We start from the raw sequence: 6,982 nt of genomic DNA on the forward strand, positions 1-6,982 counted from the left end.
TGTCTCTGCCTCTCTTTGTGTGTCTCTCATAAAAAAAAAAAAATTACGTACTTTACCTTCCTCCAAGGGATGTGGCTACCCAATATAATTAAGAACATTGAGGTTCTTGCATTAAAACAAAGTATTACTAACTCCCCATTCCCCAAGAGGGAAAAAAGAAGATAGGACTTCATTACTACCTCAGTCTACAACCCCTGAGTAAAGGTACAACACGCTATGCGTGGCTACCAGAGAGACAAGGCCTGGTGTCACAGACTCTGTAGCTTAACCACCCATCTTCTGCCCTGGTTTGCTGGGAGCCCTTAGGCAATTAACTTAAGCACCCTGTAGTTCAGCTTGTTCATCTGTAAAATGGGTATAATCATGCTACCTCACTCATGTAGCATGAAGCAGTTAATTAACGATGTGTCAAGCTTTTGAAAATATAAAGTGCAATGTGTGTGCTAATTATTATAAATCCAAAAAAGCACCACAGTTCAATGTTTAATTACCCATATATTTTATTGAAAATATATAAAGCACGTAATAAAATTAACTTCTATGTCAAAAATTACTGCTAGCCTGTGCTGTCTTGTTCATTCCTCTGCCAGAACTATAGCAGCAATTTCCTAGACTAAAGTAATAATTTTGTTCAATGGAAGAAGTTTAACCAATATGACCAGGCCTACCTGATGATTTACTGTGTCATAAAACAGCATCTCCCAGTCTTGCCTCAATTTCCCTTAGTTATTATAACTCAATTAATGTATAATGCTAGGATCTGTGACCAAAGCATTATAAGAAGATAGCAAGCAAGGTTTTATGCCAATTTCACAGTAAAGGGTTGAAACACTGTGTGACTTCTTATTTAGGTGTTTTTTTTTAAGATTTTATTTATTTATTTAACAGAGAGAGAGTATAAGCAGGCAGAGCAGGAGAGGGAGAAGCAGGCTCCCAGCTGAGTAGGGAGCCTGACACAAGAATCAATACCAGGACCCTGAGATCATGACCTGAGCTGAAGCCAGACACTCAACCAACTGAACCACCCAAGTGCCCGTTATTTAGGTCTTTGAAGAATAATCCAAAAGATTCCATAAAGGGAGAAAGATATTTAAAAAGTGATTTTAAAGCCTGATTTAAAAGGAAAAAAAGCTGAACCAGAAGGAGAAGGAAATCTCCAGGTACCAACCACTGGCTTCTCATTCTCACCTACTAGAGATAGGACAAAAGGAAATGTCACTGCCTTGGTCTCTTGCTTTCCCACAACAGAATAGATCCCTCGACAACAATAAGGCCCATTTCTCCTTCCAATAAACTCGACGCATCCTTGTTTAACAGTTCCTTGATAAACAATTCCTTGTTTAACAGAACCTTGATAACAGTTCATGGACATCAAGAATTTCAGGAGGAGAACATATGCAAAATGAAATTTGGGGTGTCATTCGCCTTTAGATCGAATTATTTGCCCCTGCTGGAAAGAATGATCAAGCCAGGAAGGCCAAGAACATGTAGTCCCTGCTTCAAGCTAGTCATAGGGTAGAAGGGACCCAAGGCAGAAGTTTTTATGGACAAATTTAAGAGTGTTCGGAAAGCCGTATGTAAGAGTGTTGTGTGTAGTTGAATAAACACGGGAATGGGAACATGATTGAACGGGTACATGTCACTGCCAAGGGAATTCAGAGCAAGGAAAGGTCTCCATGAGGAAATCTTGGAGGGTGTGTGTTCTCCACGGAGCCACAAGCAAAGGTGGGGTTGACAGGGGCCAAGAGGCAGTGAGGCAGAAAGGTGAGCCTGTGTGTGTGGGTGATCCAGAACAAGGATCCAGGAGGAGAATGCCGGATGCTGCCCTTCCCAAAAGCCAAGCAAAGCAGACCAGGGACATTGTTCCGAACCCTGTCTGATTGGATTTTAAGCTGCAGAGAAGCCTCCAAATTCTATGGAGCCGTCTCTTCCAAGAGCCTCATTCAAATGCACCCTTCTTCACTGAGGAGGGCACTTGGGATGAGCACTGGGTGTGATACTATATGTTGGCAAATCAACTTCAATAAAGAAAAATGAACAAAAAATAAAAAAAGTAAAACCCATAAACCAGTGGGGTGGGGGGAGGGAACCAACACATGGGCCTTTCTTGATGGGCACTCATCTGGAGATGAGTGTTCTTCTGGAGAACTTAGCATATGTGAAAATGAGTGAAATTCAGTTCTTTGCTTTTAGCAACAAACACGCTCTCCCCGGCTTGGGAAAGTTGGCCCTCGCCTCTCTGTTTGTTCTGTCCCAGACTGGCTTCCACGCCCGTTCCCTTTTTCTGCAGCTCACTAGCTTCAGCAGACAGGAGAAACACAATGTGTAGAATTGGACTGGCTTCAGGAAAATGCTTGCTGTGACCATATTACTGCTGTGGCTTAAAATCACACCACCCGTCCGCTTGGCACACACCCACGGTTTGGCGGGGGCGGGGGTAAGGGGGGGATACATGGTTCGATGGGATGGTCATACACACACCGTTAGATGAAGGATTTAATTTCCCCGGAGAAAGTGTCTCCCCCTACTTCACACACGGGCAGGCTGAGAAAAGGAGGGGAGAGATTTAACAGCTTCCTCCAGAGTTGTTTGGGTTTTTATTTAAGAGCTTGATTATGATACATATGAAACGTTTTAAAGTTTGAGAGCTACCTATAAACCTGTTCCCTCTATGCTAATTGCTCTCCATAAAACTCGATCAAGAACTAGTCTCAGAGCCCAGGACAAGTTCCAGCACGCCCGTGGGCACAAGTTCAGAGCACAGAGGCCCTATCTGATAGGGCCTTTGGAAACAGATAGATAGCCTGATGGATAAATGATAAACAGATACCTCATATTAATAGGTAAGTGATCTTGCAAGGAACTCAAGGTGATGGAAAACAGCATGCGGTAAACAGTTTGTCATCACATTTCATCAGACAAAACCCTTTGAAGGGAGTAGGCACCTCGTTTCGCCCTGCGTGATTCATCAGCACCAGCAGAGACTCACACAAACCCACGGATCCCTTCCAAAGGGGATCGGAAGAGCCGAGTGAACACAGAAGTGGGACCCCAATGGGACCCGCGTGGGTGACCTCGGAGAGGTCAGCCACTGCCTCGGCTTCAGCGGCAGTGTGTACACAAGGGCGACCCCAGCCTCACCTGCCCTGACTATGGCGCTGAGGACTGGAAGATGAAGGCTTGTGGTGGCTCCTCTGCAAGGCCACCAGGTCTGACCTCTCTGCCCAGGTGACCAGAGCCACCCTCTGTCTGCACCTGGTCGCCTGCTCTCTGTAGGGTGGGCAGCTGCTCCTATGCTGGAGCTAAGGAGCGTAAACAACCAAATGCCAGGGCTGGAAAGGCCCAAGCAGCTGTGGGCCTGTGTTTGGGATTGCAGACGAGTTGGCCTCCAAGGTGTGTGCTTAGTCAGGGCGTCTTAAACGCAGAGCAAAGGCCTCCAGGGCCCTCTTCCCGCCTCGCCCCACTATCTAACAAGCCTGAGAAAGCGTTGTGTCCTCGTCTAAGGGCTGGCTGCTACACGGTAAGCCGGTGCCCTCTTATTATATCTTAACTCTTCTTACAGAAATCCCTTTATGGACCTACAGTCAGAATATCTGCTAACTCGCCTACAATCCTGCAGCTTTCTTTCTTTGTGAATGGCAATTAGTGAGGATGATAAAAAACCAATTCCTTTGGCTTAAGCCACCAAACACTTGCGAGATGGCATGATTTGTGGACTAGATACCATTGATTCAATCCAGGCCATTCACACACTATCACAACAAGCGGGGTCAAAGCTCTTACGAAAGCCTTTGAGGAATTTGGCCCTAAAACATTGATTTATGAAAGGTTCTCTCCATGCAGTGTATGGAAGGCTAGAAGAAAGGAGTGTGTGCGTCCATGCGTGTGTGCGTGCGCACGTGTGTGTGTGTGTGTGTGTGTGCGTGGCTTCAGTGAAAGTGTCAGCACCAACCACTTTTCCTAAGGGCAAATTCTCCACTAACAACTTTGGAGCAGAGGTAACTTTCCCAGTGGTCATTATGCCAGGATCCCTGATTTCACACACACACAAGGAATGGGGCAATGGACTTATAAAAATTAGAGGAACCAATCACATGAATTTTAGGGTCATGAGAGAGAGAGAACTGATTTTTATCTCTCAGCGGTTCCATCAGAGTTTTGCAAACCTTTGAAAGATGGCCTTTGCACATCCTTGAAGATACATTCCTCAGGAATTACACAGTACCAGAAAAGAGTTCTCCAGTCCTGGCTCCCTGGCCCCTGGAGGATTGAGGGCATCTCTGAAGTGTCTTATCTCTAAAGATTAAAAGAGCATCAGAAATCACGTCTCTCCCCTTTATTTGGAGAAGCCAAATGTATACCAGCTTGTAGAAAATAATGATGACCGTGTTCATTTTACTACCTGGGTCATATTTTTAGCAAGCCACGGCCAAACTGGTTGGGAATAGACTTTATTAATTTGTTCTGGGTTTTGTGGGGCTCGTTCCTCTGACTTAAACACTCTTGCATTTCTTGGGGAAGATCTCACTGTCTCCCCTTTTACAAGTTAAGTAGGTTAAAACTTGTTTGATTGTTTGCTTGTCTTCATTGAGGAGGTACAACTTACGGGGAACATTTAGGAATGCCAGGATTTCGCTGGGGCTGATGAAAAACAGAAATACGAGTTCTTCTCATGCAGAAAAGAGTAAAGTTCTGGACCATGATGTGCTGAATTGCATGGTCCTGCCGCTTTCCCCATCCTCCTCCCCCTCCCCTGAAATCGGAGCATATATTTGATTCCTCGAGAAATCACAACCTGGGTAATAATAATACTACAGAACATTGAACGTGTGCTTACTTTAAGTTGATCAGCTTTCTCTGAGGAAACAAAGCTACCTAGATAATCAAATAAAATGTGATATAACCCTGGGAATACTAATACCCCCAAAATTAGTTCTAATACAGATATTGATTGCCACTAGGTGTGTGATGTGAAAATAGGTAAGTCTAATCGGATGAGAGTCAACATTTGCTGCATTCAACCTAAGAATCGTATCCAGAAAACAGTCATAACAAAGTAATCCTTCCTCAGTGTTTTTCTCCACGGATGCAGTGCAATTTTCACCTCTAAATTGAACAATTTCATCTTCATTTAACTCAACAGATTAATCTGGAATATCAGGAAAGTAAAGGGCAACATTTGCCTCTTTTCACCAGAAGGAGAGTCTCAGACTTGTGCGTTCTTTTGTTGTCCTACGCACTCAAAGCCAAACGAGTACTGTAGGAAAATAAATATGTTTTCAGAATAACAACTTAAGACCAATTGAACCTAAACTAATAGGACTAGGAATAATATTTTCATAGCTATTCAAACTGATTCTGAATCCCACGGGAAGTTGTGGATAATTCCTATCACATATCACAGCAATCTCAGCTTCTCAATGGTGGGAGGAAATTAACATTTATTCAGAATCTTGTATGTGCTAGACACTGTACCGGCATTTTGACTTGGTCTTAATCCCCACAACCAGAGCTGACATTCAGCTGGTCTGCCCCAATACAACATACTGGCTGCCGTCCAGTGCAATTGGCCAGACACCATTTCTGATTGGTCTGTGCCCTGAATGACCTTTCAAGAGTGCTGTTATCACTCTCGCAGTATTTACAAGCGAGGAAACTGGAGTTCATGTGAATAGGTAACTTCCTGAGGGTCACACAAATGTGAAGAGGAAACCAGGATTCAGATACAACCCATCCCTTCTTACGCTTCGTTTGTTTCTATTTAATCTAGTTTCTGCTTTTACTTTGCTGAGAAAGTCGAAGTTGGGATTTGGTATAATTTTTCCCCAATATATGCTCAGGGATGCAAATAGTGTCACTTGGGTGTATCTAGAAGTATTCATCCAGGGTACTGTTTACAAAACAGTCGAGTGTGGCTTTTTACATCTATATGAAAGGGCTTCATATTTGTTTAAGATATTTTCAGCAATATTGAGTATTAATTGAAGGCTCCTAGATCATGTCAGATGGAGAACATTTGCCAAGCGCTCACTATCGGAGTAATGTTCATCTATCCTCTCAACAATTACAATATGGCTGAGAAACACTTTCCGTCTGGAATGAAAAATGAAACCAGAGTTAGGGGAACTTTGACGTTCCCCAACATGTTCCTCCAGTCCCATGACCCATCTGATGCTTTCAATGTTTTATACAATATTCCAAACAACTGACTTTTCAGTTAATATCTGAGTACTTGTAAAGCCAGAGAACCCATCTTCGGATAGCTGCACCTGCCAGAAAGTTCTTTCTTATAGCTCGATGTCATTGGCCTTAATTTGGGGAAATTTCAATACCTTTTCTGCATGGCAACTCTTTAACTGTTTGTAGACAGACAGGTTATCCTATACTCCTATCAACCTTAGTCTTTTCCTGGATAGGTGGCCCAAGCTCTTCAAGCATTTCCTATATGAAAATCATTTCAAGCTCCCTCATGATCCTACCAGGTCTCTTTTTAATGCACCCCAATGTATATATTCCTCTCTATGAAAGCGTCCTGACTTAATCCGACATTCCGTATTCAGTCTGGCTACAAGAGTACAGAGCATTTTCTTGCAAAACAGTCAGGAATACAGAGCACACATAGGTAAAGAGTACTTTGAAAGCATTGCCAAGTGATACACAATCAAATGCCAATTGATATGGTAATAGCTATAAATATTGGGCCAAAGGGATACCAAGGGATTCACATCACAGAAGTCTCCTCAGAAAAGAAGACTTGCGATCAAATATACCTGATGAGATTCACAGAGAAGAGTATGAAAAGCATTTGAGGACGGGATGGGGGGCGGGCATATTATGTGGTACCCAGAGATGCGAAAACAATTTGCTCAACCAGGATAGAGGCTCTCTGTTGAAAATTCATAGAGACTGGAAGAATCTGAATGGAAGATTTCTTGGGGGGGAGATGAAGGCAAGAACTGAAATGTGTTCTTGACAGGTGCCT

The sequence above is a fragment of the Canis lupus genome, chromosome 5, assembly GCF_048164855.1.
Source record: "Canis lupus baileyi chromosome 5, mCanLup2.hap1, whole genome shotgun sequence".
Taxonomy (NCBI): domain Eukaryota; kingdom Metazoa; phylum Chordata; class Mammalia; order Carnivora; family Canidae; genus Canis; species Canis lupus.